We start from the raw sequence: 15,960 nt of genomic DNA, 5'->3' as shown, positions 1-15,960 counted from the left end.
TTCCTTTCATGGAAAATTTCTCTTTAGCATGTGATGCTGTTTGATAGCATTTTACCCACAGTAGAACTTCTTTCAAAATTGGAGTCAATCATCTAAAAACCTGTCACTCTTCTATCAACTAAGCTTATGGTATATTCTAAATTCTATGTAGTCACTGCAACAATGTTCACAGCATCTTCACCAGGAGTAGATTCCATCTCAAGAAACCAATTTCTTTGCTCATCTGGAACTCATCTGTTCCAGTTTTATCATGTGATTGCAGCAATTCAATCACATCTTCGAACTCCACTTATAATTCTAGTGCTCTTGCTATCTCTAACACACCTGTGGTTACTTCCACCACTGAAGTCTTGAATCCATCCAAAGTCATCCATGAGGGTTGGAGTCAACTTCTTCCAAACTTCCCTTTAGTGTGGATATTTTTACCTCTTCCCATGAATCACAAATATTCTAAATGGCATCTAGAATGGTGAATTCTTTCCAGAGAGTTTCAGTTTACTTTGTCCATCAGAGGAATCACTATTTAAAGCATCTATGGCAGCTATAGCCTTACAAAATGTATTTCTTAAATAATAAGACTTGAAGGTTGAAATTACTTCTTAATCTGTGGGCTGCAGAATCGACATTTTGTTAGCAGGCATGAAAACACCAATCTTCTTTATATCTCTATCAGAGCTCTTGGGCGACTAGGTACATTTGTCAATAAGCAGTAATATTTTGAAAGGAATCTTTTGTTCTGAGCAGTAGGCCTCAACAGTGGGCTTAAAATATTCAGTAAACCATGCTATAAACAGATTTTCTGTCAACCAGGCTTTGTTGCTCTATTTATAAAGCACAGGAATAATAGATTTAGCATAATTCTTAAGGGCTTTAGGATTTGGGGAATGATAAATGAGCATTGACCTCAAAGTCATCAGCGGTATTAACCCCTAACCAGAGGGCCAGTCTATTCTTTGAAGCTTTGAAGCCAGGCATTGACTTCTCCTCCTTAGCTATGAAGTCCTAGATAGTATCTTCTTCCAATAGAAGGTTGTTTCGTCTACACTGAAAATCAGTTGCTTAGAGTAGCCACCTTCATGGACTATCTTAGCTAGTCCTTCTGGATAACTTGCTGCAGCTTCTGCATCAGCACTTGCTGCTTCCCCTGGCATTTTTATGTTATGGAGCAGACTTCTTTCCTAAACATCTTGAACTAACCTCTGCCAGCTTCAAACTTTTCTTCTGCAGCTTCCTCACCTCTTTCAGCCTCCATAGAATTAAAGAGAGAGTTAATTCTATGGATTGCTGTAGATTAGGCTTCAGCTTAAGGGAATTAGTGGCTGCTTAGATCTATGCAGACCACTAAAACTTTCTTCATATCAGCAATAAGGTTGCTTTGCTTTCTTATCATTCATGTGTTCACTAGAGTAGCAGTTTCAATTTCCCTCAAGAACTTTTATTTTGCATTCACAACTTGGTTGTTCAGCATGAGTCCTATCATTTGGCCTATCTCAACTTTTGACATGTCTTCCTTACTAAGCTTAATCATTTTTAGCTTTGGGTTTAAAGTAAGAGACATGTGACTCTTCCTTTTACTTGAACACTTAGAGGCCATTGTGGGGTTATTAATTGGCCTAATTTTAATAGTGTTGTGTCTCAGAGACTAGGAAGGCCCAATGAGAGGAAGAGAAATGGAGGAATGGCTGGTTGGTCTAGTAGTAAGAACACACACAATATTTATCAATTAAATTTGTCATCATCTATGGGCACAGTTCATGGTGCCCCAAAACAACTGCAATAGTAACATCAAAGATCAACAGTCACAGATCACCATAACAAATATAATAATAATTTTAAAAGTTTGAAATATTGCAAGAACTACCGAAATTTGACACAGACATGAAATGAACACTTGCTGTTGGAAAAATGCTACCAATAGAATTACTGGACACAGGGTTGCCATATAACTTCAAACTGTAAAAAATCACAATATCTGAAAAGTGCAATAAAATGGGGTATGTTTATTTACGGTGGAAGGTATGAACAAAGGTTCTTTTTTTTTGTTTTGTTTTTACTGTGGGAGAGGCAGAGGGAAGCATAGGGATATCCCATTGTTTTATCACTATTTATTAAAGACTGTCCTTTCTCTAGCCTTTGCATCTTTGTCAAAAATCACCACCATGTCATATTTGTTTAACTCTTTTACATTGATCTATTTGTCTGTCTTGGCACTAAAGTCTTACTTACTGCAGCCTTATGCTAAGTGTTGAAGTCAGGTAATATAGTTCTCTAATTTAGTTGTTTATCAAAGTTGTTTTAGCTATTCTAAGTTCTTTGCACTTTCATATTAATTTTAGACTAAACTTGTCAATTTCTAAAAATAAATGCTGGGATTTTGACTGGGATTTTTTAAATCTATAGATTAAATTTTTGGGGAGGAAATGAACATCTTAAACCATATTGAGTATTTTGATTGGTGAACATGGATTATCTCTCCATTTATTTATGTCTTCTTTAATTTTTTAAAGTTTTATGGTTTTTGGTGAACAATTTGCATGCATTTTGTCATATTTCCCCTAAAATTTGCAAGCATTTTGTCATATTTCCTCTGTGTTTGATGTACTTTGATCATATTATAAATGATATTTTTATTTTGGTTTCTAATTATTCAGTTAATATACAGAAATGCAATTCTTTTTGTATATTAAACCTGTGTATGGCTTTTCTTTCTTTCTTTTTTTTTTTTTCTGAGATGGAGTCTCAGTCTGTCACCCAGGATGGAGTGCAGTGGCACAGTCTAGGCTCACCACAACCTCCGCCTCCCAGGCTCAAGCGATTCTCCCACCTCAGCCTCCCGAGTAGCTGGGATTACAGGCGCATGCCACCATGCCAGCTAATTATTGTATTTTTAGTAGAGACAGGATGTCACCATGTTGACCAAGCTGGTGTTGAACCCTTGACCTCAGGTGATCCGCCTTCCACAGCCTCCCAAAGTGCTGGGATTACAGGCGTGAGCCACCTTGCCCGGCCTGTGTACTGCTTTTTAGTTTTTACAGCTTTCATGTAAATGCCATAAGATTTTCTACACAAATGATCATGCCATCTAAGCACAGATTTGACTTTTTTCTTTCGAATGTATTTTATCACTCTGTTTTGCCACTTGAAGATGTTCCTTCTTTTTCTACTTTGTTGAGAGTTTATAACAGAAATGAATGTTGGATTTTGAAAAATGTTAGCTCTACATCTATTGAGATGATCATAAGGTTTTTTATTTTTAGTCTGCTAATGTGATGAATTACATTGATTGATTTTTGAATGTTAAAAGAAACTTGCATACTGGAGATAAGCCCTCTTTGATCAAATTGTGTTATCTTTTTTATATTTTTGGATTTGATTTGCTAAAATTTTGCTAAGAAGCTTTGGCTTTATGTTAATAAGGGATATTGCACTTGCTGGTGGTTTTCTTTTTTGTAATATCTTTGTCTGATATTGGTATCAAAGTAATGCTGTCCTTATGGAATGAGAGGTGTTCTCTTCAATTTTCTGGAGCAGTTTGTGGAGAATTGGTGTGATTTCTTCCTTAGACATTCGACGGAAACCAGATGTAGTTATCTGTTCCTGGAGGTTTCTTTGTGGGAAGATTTTTAACTGAAAATACAATTTCTTTAATTAATTTTAGTTTTTCAAATTATCTATTTACGTTTGAATGAATTTTACCACTTTTTGTCTTTCAAGAAAATTATCTATTTCATCTGGTTTTAAAATTTATTGGTACAAATTTATTCATAAGATGCCCTTTTTATTTTTTTTTTATTATTATACTTTGGGTTTTAGGGTACATGTGCACAATGTGCAGGTTTGTTACATATGTATCCCTGTGCCATGTTGGTTTGCTGCACCCATTAACTCGTTATTTAGCATTAGGTATATCTCCTAATGCTGTCCCTCCCACCTCCTCCCACCCCACAACAGTCCCTGGAGTGTGATGTTCCCCTTCCTGTGTCCATGTATTCTCATTGTTCAATTCCCACCTATGAGTGTGAACATGCGGTGTTTGGTTTTTTGTCCTTGCTATAGTTTACTGAGAATGATGGTTTCCAGTTTCATCCATGTCCCTACAAAGGACAGGAACTCATCATTTTTTATGGCTGCATAGTATTCCATGGTGTATATGTGCCACATTTTCTTAATCCAGTCTATCGTTGTTGGACATTTGGGGAATATGTGGAATTTATAGTAAGCTTACCTCTTTCATTCCTGTATTGGTAATTTACACCTTCTCTCTGTATTTCCTACTTAGTTTAGAGAGGATTTTCATCAATTTAATCAATCTCAAAGCCCTGGCTTTTTGTTTCATTCGTTTTTCATGTTGTTTTTGGTTTTCTATTTCATTTATTTTTACTCTGATCTTTATCATTTCCATTCTTCTGCTTATTTGGGGTGTAATTTATTCTTTTTTCTAATTTCTTAAGGTGGAAGTCGAAGTTATTATTTTGAAATATTTTCTTTTTAATATAGGTATTTAATGTTAGAAATTTTTCTTTAGGCATTGTTTTAGCTACAACCAAAAAAATTTTGGAACGTTGTGTTTCTGTTTCTAGTTCAAAGGAGTTCTTATTTTCTCTTTTGATTTACTTTGATCTGTGGGTTAATTAGAAGTGTTTTTATTTATTTTCAAAATGCTGTGAGGTTTTCCAAGATATATTTCTGGTTTTCATTTCTAATTTATTCCTCTGCAGTCAAATAACATACTTTACATGACTTGAATTTTTTAAAATTCACTGAGATTTCTTTATGACTCAGAATATGCTCTATCTTGGTAAATGCTTCATGTGCCCTTGAAAAGAAAGTGTATCCCACTGTTGTAGGATGGAGTGTTCTGTAAATGTCAATTAGACTAATTTGTTTGACCATGTGATTTGAGTCTTCTACATCTCTACTTATTTTCTGGTTACTTGTTTATCAAGTATTAAATGTGTAGCATTGAAAAGTCTGACCATAACTGTGAATTCTTCTATAGTTTCTTTCAATTTTAGCAGTTTTTGCTTCGTGTATTTTAAGGCTCTCTTATTAGAAGCATAAAGATTTAAGATTTATTGCATCCTTTTCATGAATTGCCTCTTTATTATTACAAAATTACCTTCTTTATCCCTGGTAATATCTTAGCTTTGAAATCTACTTTGAAGTCAATATGTCCACATTTGCTTTCTTTTAATTAGTATTAACAAGACATTTTCCCCATTATTTTGCTTTTAACCTATTTATGCCTTTATGTTTAAAGCAGTTTCCTTCCAAGTAATATATAGGTAGGTCTTTTTTATTTGATGTGATAATTTATGCCTTTTAATTGGAATACTAAGATCAATAGTGTTAATGTGATTAGTAAATATGGTCGTGTTTAAATCTGCCATCTTGCTGTTTGTTTTCTCTGTCTCACCTATTTTTTGTTTTCTTTTGTCTTATTCCTTTTTTTGAATTGAGCCTTATATACAATCCCATCTCATCTCCTTCATTGACTTAATCTCTGTAACTTTTTTGTGTTATTTAGGTAGTTGCATTAGGATTCCATTGTTTAGATTTTTAACTTTGTATAGTCCACCTTTATGTTATACTACTTTGCTTACAGTATCAGAACCTGTAAACTATATACTTCCATTTTTCTCCTTCTGATCTTTGTGCTATTATTGTAACACATTTTTATTTTACATATCTTAAAATATTCATAATACATTGCTCTCAATTTTGCTTTAAATAGTTATTTATTCTTCCAGTAGGTTTGAATCGTAAGAAAAAAAGGTTTTGTTTTATCCAGGTATTTACCATTTATGGTGCTCTTCCGTTGTGTAGATCCATAGTCCCATTTGATATTATTTTCCTTCATCCTGAGGACTTCCTTTAAAATTTTGTATAATTCATAGTCTGCTGGTGTGAAATTATTTCAGCTTTTAAATGTCTGAAAAAATCTTTATCTCATTTTAAAAATGTATTTTGCTGGATATAGAAATCTAGTCTTCCGGTTTTTTGTTGTTGTTTTTTCTGTTTGTATTTTTTCTTTCGTTATATTAAGGATGTCGCTTTGCTGTTTTCTGGCTTGTATTGTTTCTAGTAAGAAATTTGCTCTCATTTTTTTCTTTTTCCTGTCATCATGTGACTTTCCTCACGTGAAATGTCTATTTATCTCTGGCTATTTTATGATACTTTATCATATGTTTGAAGCAATTGTATTGTCCTTGTGCCTTGGTATAATTTTCTTCATGTTTCTTGTTTCTAGAATTTGTGGATTTAGAGCACCCTTCCAATTTTGAAAAATTTTGGTAATTCCCCATCTACCCCCATTATTCAAGGATTTCACCTGTTCTTACATTAGGCTGCTCAAAATTTTCCCACACCTCACTGATGTTTTCTATTTGAGTTCTTTTGTTTGGTTGGTTTTTGTCTTTTTTCCTCCTCTCTGTGTTTTGTGTTAGGTAATTTCTATTGCGACATCTTCAAGTTCACTATATTTTCTTCTGTACTATCTAATATACTATTAATCTCATCCAAGGTATTTTTTATTTCAGACATGGTAGTTTTCATCTCCACAAATTTAATTTTAAAATATATATATTTCATATATTTACTGAATGTGTTCAATATTTTATCTAGCTTATTAAACATATAGAATGAATTTATAATCATTGTTTCAATGCTCTTGTCTACAAATCCTGTGTCTTTTCTGCGTTGCTTTTATTTTTCTATCATTATTGATGACATTTTACTGTTTCTTTGCATGCCTGGCAATTTTTAATTGGAAGTCAGACATTGTGAATTTTGTCTTTCTGGGTGCTAAATATCTTTATGTCCCTATAAATATACTTAAGTTCTTTATTGAGATACAGTTAAGTTACTTGGCAGCAGTTTGATTCCTTCAGATCTTTTTTAAGACCAGAAAAACATTTAATCTAAAACTAAATTGTACCCACTACTGAAGCATAACCCTTCTGAGTATCCTATCTGAAGCCATGTGAATTACACATTTTTCCAGTCTGGCTAGTAGAAACAGAAAGTATTTCTGGCCCTTTGGGCTCCAGGGATTTTCCTTCTTAATTCTTTGAAGTAATTCTTTCTCCTGTCTCATATGATTTCTTCACATGAATGTGCCTATTAGTACTCAGTTGAAGACTCAAGAAGAATCTTCTGCAGATCTACAGACTTCTCTCTGTGCACAGTTCTCTTCTCTCTGGTGTTCTGCAAACTCTAGCTGCCTTGGCAACCCTGCCTCCCAGTTCTATCTTCACTCAGGGATATAGCCAGGCCCTGTCTGGATTCCCCTTCTGCACAGCAGCCTGCAAACTCTCTGAGAGTAAGCTGGAGCAATCAGGGCTCACCTCATCTGTCTGTCAAGGTTCACTGTCCTTCGTTGCCTGGTGTGTCTAGTATCTTGAAAACCACTGTCTCAGGTATTTTTTTCTTTTTTTGGTGGAAGGGTAAATCTGGCCCTTTTTACTTTATCTTTACCAGGAGTGGTAGTTCACTTTGTTTTACCAATTATTTGTTTGAGCATCAAATAACTGCAAGGCTCTATGTGATACACTTCAGACATGGAAATAAATAAATCAAGTCTGTTTTGTGATGCTTACAGCACAGACAGCAAGACAGGAAAGCAGATACAAAGGTGTAAGTGTTGTGATGGTAGGAAGCATGTTTTTTTCTAACTCCAACAACCTAATCTTTCCTGCCCATATATCCTTTCTCCAGGAGTCTCCTTGGACTCCTCACTGACTGCATCCTCATGGAGTGAAAACCAAAGACAGGTACACTTTGCTGAGGCTCCAGTGGATATGAATCTGGTTGTGGGTTGGGTGCAAAGACTGAAATGGCTCAGGAGGCTACGGATAGGGCTGGAGGTTTTAAAATACATGGTAAGAAAGCTCTTTGGCCCTTCGCTAAATACTAGTGAGAAGCCATGGTGTGGTGGAAATAAATATTGAAATTCGGGATGGATGATCCCTGAGATACAGAGCTTCAAAGCTGCCAAACTGCTACTGAAACAGAAGACAGCATCTCTAATATTAAGACAGTGATGCACTCTAAGAGGCTGTATGCAGCGGGCAGTGAGGGAAGGAAAGCCAAAGAAGCACTTTGTATAAAGGGGAATAATTTCAATGACAGAAAACTCAAGTTACAAAGGTGTCTCTGGAAGTCCAGTACAACTAGTTCCTCCTGCACTCAACACTGGATCAATTGATCTTTGCTTAGTTAAGCACTGGATGAAGTGGTTGTGTTTCATTTAGAACAAAAAATATAAATTCTGTTTTAAAATACCAGTATAATGATTCACAGAGCAGAGATGTTTGTGCTGTGCAAGGCCGAGAGGGCTGCAATACCAGGTGAAACACAGAAGATTGGGTCCTTGAGCCTTGGCCTGACAAAATGTTCCTCCTTCCTCATGTAATATCACACTGCAAACCCGCTGGGTGCAGCTCCCCTCCCCCTTCACATTTGTCTACCTCCTGGAGGTGGGCACAGGGCAGACTCCTCAGGAGAGCTGGTCTGTCTTAGCTGTATCAGCCATCCAGGGCCTGTGGAAATGCCAAGTCTGCCTTTCCTTGCCTCACCCCTACATGCAGACTTCCCATTCTGCTTGGCCTCATGGCCAGTTAGCCAGTTGCTCGGAGCTGCTTAGACACAGGAGTAAGGAATTGTTGTAATTTCTTATGTCACGGAGCCAAAGGAAAGGAATAAAGGAGTGAAACTCTAAGCACAGGAAACCCACCAACCAAGTGCCAGGGCAGATGAAGGAGGAAAAAATTGGGTCTTGTCTTTGTTCTTGGGAGTTTGGAGCTATTAGTGAGGAGAAAGGGATGTTTACAAAATCATATGATCACCATTGCCAAAAAATGGAGAGAGTACTTAGGGGGATGAAATTCTGGAATATCGCAAGCCCGTCTTTTCTCTCACATGAAGCTTCCTCAGAGGCCATCCCATCTAGTCAGCAGCATATACTACTCAGGGGAGGGTCTAGAGCTGGATCCTCCGGACAAAGACTCTTAAGTTTCTAAGTAGGCTTTGGGGATTTGTTGCAGAGATCCAAAAGTATATGCTCTCCATAAAGCAGTCTTAAATAAATCTCCGGTAAGGGGAGAAGGAGCGGGAGAGGAGATTCTACACTGCATGAGGTAAAGCCAGAGCTGACTGAGTTTACTAGGAGTTGAGTACATTGTTTTCTGCAATCAGGGATAGTGACTGGATATTAGAAGTTAAGTTTATTTATGGGAAAATGCATTTATATCTTTTTGACAGGAGTACTCATTTCTTCAACAAACATTTAGAAAGGTGTCATATTGGATGTATTGGAGAGACTGATTATGCATCAAGCACAGTTCTAGGTGTTGGGGAAGTCAAGAAGCCAAATACAGTCAAGGGCCCCGCTCTCATGAACTTAACATTCTAGGGAGGCAAGAACACAACAAATAACACAAGCTCCAATAGTGGTGAGCGCTATAATGAGATGAAGAAGGGCATGGGGTAGAGAATCAAATGTAATTGCGGTTTTGGATTGTGAATTTCAAGTTATTATAACTAGGCTCAAACACATCTTTATTAATCAAAATAGGAACGATTGACAATTGACACATTTTTGCCAATGAGAAATAAGTTTACTTTTTCCTGTAGCATTAAAATCCATGATTCAGGGTTCAACAAACTCTTGGAAAGCATTTTCTTCATCCTGTTGGTTGTGGAAGCATCTTCCCTGCAAAATGTTGTCAAGATGCTTGAAGAAGTGGTAGTCAGTTGGCAAGAGGTCAGGTGAATATGGCAGATGAGGCAAAACTTTGTAGCCCAATTCATTCAATTTTTGAAGTGTTGATTGTGTGACAAGCAGCTGGGCATTGTCATGGAGAAGAATTGGGCCCTTTTTGTTGACGAATGCTGGCTGCAGGCGTTGCAGTTTTTGGTGCATCTCATGAATTTGCTGAGCATACTTCTCAGATGTAATGGTTTCGCTGAGATTCAGAAAGCTGTAGTGTATCAGACTGGCAGCAGACCACCAAACAGTGACCATGACATTTTTTTTGGTGCAAGTTTGGCCTTGGGAAGTGCTTTGGAGCTTCTTCTAGCTCCAACCACTGAGCTGATTGTCACCGGTTGTCATATAAAATCCACTTTTCTTCGCACGCCACAATCCGATCAAGAAATCGTTTGTTGTTGTTGCATAGAATAAGAGAAGACGACGCTTCAAAAACAACTATTCTTTTTTCTGCTCAGCTCATGAAGGATGCACTTATGGAGCTTTTTCACCTTTCTAATTTGCTTCAAATGCTGAACAACATAAAATGGTCAACGTTGAGTTCTTCAGCAACTTCTTGTGTAGTTGAAAAACAATCAGCTTGGATGATTCTTTTCAATTGGTCATTGTCAACTTCTGACGGCCAGCCACTACACTCCTCATCTTCAAGGCTCCTGTCTCCTTTGCAAAACTTCTTGAACCACTACTGTACTGTATGTCTGTTAGCAGTTTCTGGGTCAAACATGCTATTGATGTTGCAAGTTGTCTGCACTGCTTTATGACCCATTTTGAACTTGAATAAGAAAATCGCTTGAATTTGCCCTTGTCTAACATCATTTCCATAGTCTAAAATAAATATAAAATAAACAGCAAGTAATAAGTTATTAGCGAAAAACATCTAGTGAGAAGTGTGCATTAAAATGATGTATAACATAACCATGTTTACTTAAGAATGTATTCTGATATCAAATGGCAAATTTCAACAACGTAAAAGCCCCACTTACTTTCACATCAACCTAATATTTTAGAGAAGCTAAAGGAGCCATCTCAGAAAAGTGACATTGGGGTAGAGATCTGAATGACATGAAGAAGTAATTCACTGGGATATTTGCAGCAGAGCTCTCCAGAAACAGAGAACAAGTGGAAAACCTGCAAGGCTGGATCCAAACCCTCCGCAAGTAGGAGCTGAGGAGTAGGGAGGTGAGGTGGAAATGAACAGGGGCTGTGGAACAGTCAGGGCATCACGGGCTTTGGTGTGTCAGTAACAGCTTTATTGGGGAGGAAGGGTGGGGTAATGAGCAGAGTTTACAAGGAGCTGGAGAAAGAAAGTCAGCACTAGCTATTGCCCCATTTATCTGCTTCTCTTAACAATATTTTTAAAAATGCTCTCTATCCTCACTGTTCCCAAGCCCTCTCTTCTCATTCTTTCTTGAATCCACCCCAATCTGGCTTTCATCCTTACCACTGCCTTAGACTGCCAGTGTCAATGTCACTAATGGCCTCTGTGTTGCCCGATCCAATGGGCATTCTTAGTCCTTATCTTTTAAAACATATTTAATTAACTAAGATTGTTTATACTCAAGGTGTACAATGTGATGCTTTGCCATATGTGCATGTTGTGAAATAATTGCCACAATCAAATGAATTAACACATCCATCAGGACCCAGGCTGTACCTTAGGTCCCCAGAACTAAGTTCATCTTATAACTGAAAGTTTGTACCCTTTGACCAACATCTGCCCATTTCCCCAGCTCCCCCCACCAGTTCCTGAAAACCTCTGCTCTACTCTCTGCTTCTGTAAGTTTGACTTTATTAGATTCCACATATCTGTACAGCATTTGTCTCACTGTTTATCCCTCCTCCTCGGCAATGTGTCCACTTGTCTTCTAGAACACCACAATATCCTACCATGTTTCTTAACTCTGTCTGCTCTTTCCCTTCTCAATTTTCCTGAACTTTTTCTTCATATCTCCCTGATCACTCAGTACTGGAGTGATTCAGGGGATCATGCTTGAGCCTCTTCTCTTTCCTCTCCATATTCATTCCCTTGGTGATTTCATCCTGGCTCATGTCTTCAAATGCCATTTATATGCTGATGATTTCCAAATGTATTTCCACAGCATAAACCTCTTTCTGAATTCAGAACTAGTATCTCTAACTGCCTACTTGACAACTCTGCTTGGATGTCTCAAGCTTAACATGTCTCAACATTCACTGCTGACCTTTTCCATAAAACCAGCCCCTCGGCCGGACACAGTGGCTCACGCCTGTAATCCCAGCACTTTGGGAGGCCAAGGCAGGTGGATCACCTGAGGTCAGGAGTTTGAGACCAGCCTGGCCAACATGGTGAAACCCTGTCTCTACTAAAAATACAAAAATTAGCCAGGCGTGGTGGTGTGTGCCTATAATCTCAGCTACTCAGGAGACTGAGGCAGGAGAATTGCTTGAACCGGGGAGGCAGAGGTTGCAGTAAGCCGAGATCACGCCATTACACCCCGGCCTGGGCAACAAGAGTGAAACTCCGTCTCAAAAAAAAAAAAGCCCCACCTGTGGTCTTCCCCATCTCTGTTAATGAATCTTTATGGTCATTCAGGTTGTTCCCCACTGATACTCTATATCTTACTTTATTTGTAAGATGTAAGTATTATTGGTTCTAGGATGCAAACATGTCTATATTCTGCTCACTTCTCTCTGCCTCTACTGCTATCACCCGACTTCCAAGTCATCGCTAGATTCCTACAGTTCCTCTAACAGTTCAACTTCCTTTCACCCTTGCCAGAGAGAGCCTTTAAAAACTAAGTCAGATAATGTCACTGATCTGCCACTTCCCATCTCATTGACTATAAAGCTAAAGTTGCTACATGATTTCTCCCCACCGCCTACCTCTACCCAGACCTCCAACCTTGTCTTTCAAAACTCTTTCCCTCATTCACTCAGCCCCAGCCACACCAGCCTGCTTATTGGCTCCAGAGAACTCCTGCCTCCGGGATGCTGCCCATGTTGGGCCCTGTGCCTGCACTCATCCTCATGCTGACCTCCTTGTTTTCTCCAGGTTCCTGTGTGAGGCCTTCCCTGGCTACCCCATTTAAAATAAATGACAACGCCCTCCTCCAGCACTCCATAAACCTCTTCCTTGCCACATTTTTCTACACAGAATTTCTGAACATTTAACTTGATTTAAATTTCAGATGTGTTTATTTTGCATACCTTGATTCATATTTCAGGTGTGTGTTTATTTTGCATAACTCCTCCACCCCCCACTGGAATGAAAGCTCTAGCAGGGCAGAGATTTTTGCCTGTTTTGGTCGATGCTATACCCTAGGTCCTAGAACACAGGCACACAAAGAAACTCTCCAGAAACAGCAGTTGAATAAAAAATCAACCAATAGGAAAGAAGGTAGGAAAGGCATTTCTAGCAGACAGGAAGGATGGAAAGCACAAGGTCCACAGACCTGGGACCTGGAGATCTGCCCTGCCTTCCTGTGTTCTCCTCTTGAGATTATGTCATCCTCTGTAAAGTGAATGTTGAATTCCATGCCCTGAAGGCCCCTCTAGCATTAGAATCCCCAAACTCGGACCCTAAGTGGGGTAGAGAGGTGGCCCTGGGGTTATTGGGCATAGGGCTCCTGGCAGAGGTAGGGGAGGTACGGGGAGAAGGAAAGATAGCTGGAGCTGAGCATGCAAGTACTAGTCTATGAGAGGAAATGGGCTCACCCTTCTTTCCCATAGCACTCTGACCGCTCTCTCCCCTTCCTGCCCACTCCACCCCAAGCAGGCTTTCTAGTAAAACCTGAGTGGCAAGAAAATAACTTTGCGGCTACTCCAGCAATTTCCAGCGTACCTGTCTTCTGACTTGCAGCTCCCCTGTCATCCCCTATGGAAGCCCTGGGCTCTCTCTTACTGGGGCGTACCAGGATTCAGTGTCTATTGCACACGGTGGACATCTCTGCCCCCAGTGGAGAGGGTGGCTTTGGAGCACAGGGACTTGAGCTTGATCAACCTGCTGGCTTTGAGAGCATTGGCCAGCTGCTACACTACTCTGAGCTTCAGCTCCTCCCCTGTAAAGCATAAAGGATTATTACATGAGAGTGAATGAGGGGTTGATGCACAGTGTCTACCAAACAGCAGGTTTGGAAGGCCTGTTCCCTTTGCACTTTCCTCTGCATTCTTTCCAGGGAGACTTTCCAAGCCCTGTTTCTGTTTATACCTGCATCCATGCAGGGTCCAGTTAGTTGAGTGCTCACTTGGCATGGCACTGAATTGCACCCACCTCTCAGTTTCTGCACCTGTCTGTCTATCAGGCTAGGAGTTCCCTGAGGGCAGAATCAGGATCCTCTACTACATCTAGAGCATCCTGAGATCAGGGGTTGTATCTCTCTGTCAGACAGGGAGGATAGGTCAGGGCCCTTCCCAGCACACTGGCTCAGCTGAGGTCTCAGAGGCCTGCACATGCGCTGACTCTCAGCATTGTGACCTAGTTTAATGTGAGACAGTAAGCAGGGGACATGTGTCTTGGGGAGGGAAGGATAGGCACTATTTTCTACTTTGGACCAGACCAGCTCATCTAGTAGCCTGGAGCAGTCAGATTGCTTTGTGACAAACTGTCCATAAATACAGACTAGTTCATGGGGGGCTCACCAGGACCCATGCCAGGCAGGAAAATGTGGACAGCTCACTTGTGTTGGTAAAGTCATGAGCCACACACACACACACACACGCATGCACATGCACAAACACATGCATCTGAGTGGCCTCTGCAACCACTTTTAGGAGTAATTGTAAGAGCAATTATGCCTCTCAGGAGGCAGCTGATGCAGGATCAGGTGTCCTCCAACAGTCTCTAATTAGCAGGGGAGAAAGAAGGAGCAGGGAGTGATAAATCAGGAAGCTGGGCAAAGTCCTGGAAAATCCCTGATCCCTTACATTTACTTGTCTGACAATTGAGGACCCTTTGGAGGGAGGCATCATGGCTGGACTTGGTCCCTGTGCTCCCCTTTTGTTCTGTCTCTCCCCTCTGAAATGTCCCTCCCCCATTCCCTGCACCCAAGGGCCCTGCCACTCCTGGCTGCCCTCAACCAAGCTGTGCTCCTCACAGCCCTGCCTTCTTCTTTTTCACACAGCCCTGTGAAGTCTTACCCCACATGGTATTTTGCCTGTCATCTCCATTCCATGTGCTTGGCTGAAATCGTACCTTCTACCTTTGACCTGATGGGCTGTGACTGTATGTACACTCCTCACTCTATTACTAGATTCCTTTTTCCAGATAATATTTTGTTCCAAACCACTGTCTGTCCTCTGCCCATGCAGATCCCAGGCCCCTCCATGTACCATCAAGCTCTAGAAATGCAAAGCCACTTTAATGTCCCCATGATTCCCACTCAGGGGAGCACACTCAGTGCACACAGGCCATCATCAAAGCACAAGACAGAGTCTCACATCCTGGGCTGAATCGTCACCTGAGGCCCAGCAGCAGCAGCAGACTGGAAGGAGCAGCAAATGGGAAGGCGACCTGGCTCCCCTCACCACACTACCCCCATGGACTGTGTGACTGTGGGGCTTCATGTTTTTCATGGGCAAAATGAGTTAGTTAAAGCTGATGAACTTTAAAGAACTTACATCCTTAAAACTATCTTTAGGTAGGTAACACACTGTAATCTATCAGCAAACCTTTGCAATGGGCCCCAACGATAAAATAGCAAACTTCCTGAGTACAACCTATGTGCTAAGCACATATATTGCCTCACCAAATTCTCACAGAATTCTAAGGAGTTGTTAGTATCCCCATTTTACAGACAAGGAAACTGAAATTCATAGAGGTGAAATGTCCAGATAAAAAGACGTGCAGGTGCAATTCAAACCCAGGCCTGTCTGACGGCAAAGCCAGTGCCCACCATTGAACAGTAACATTCTTTCAGATTGGATTAGGCTGAAATAAGCTTAAACACCAGACCCAGCCAGGAAGTGGAACTCCCTATTCCCAGGACCAAAGAGGGTCATCCCAAGGGCATTTTGGCCAAATGAGAGCCAGAGAAAACTGACACTCTCTCCAGAAAACCCAGAACTGGCCATGTTGGGGTAAGTGATTGACTCACAGAGCTGGAATGTGTCTTTGAAGTCACCTAGTGGAACCTGTCACAGCCATCAGATGCTCGAGCACTTAGCAAGGCAGCCTGATGGGGAGGAGAGCCCCTGACTGGAGGTCAGGACACATG

This window comes from Nomascus leucogenys, chromosome 12 (genome assembly GCF_006542625.1).
Source record: "Nomascus leucogenys isolate Asia chromosome 12, Asia_NLE_v1, whole genome shotgun sequence".
In the NCBI taxonomy this organism is placed as follows: domain Eukaryota; kingdom Metazoa; phylum Chordata; class Mammalia; order Primates; family Hylobatidae; genus Nomascus; species Nomascus leucogenys.
This window is presented reverse-complemented; position numbering follows the sequence as displayed.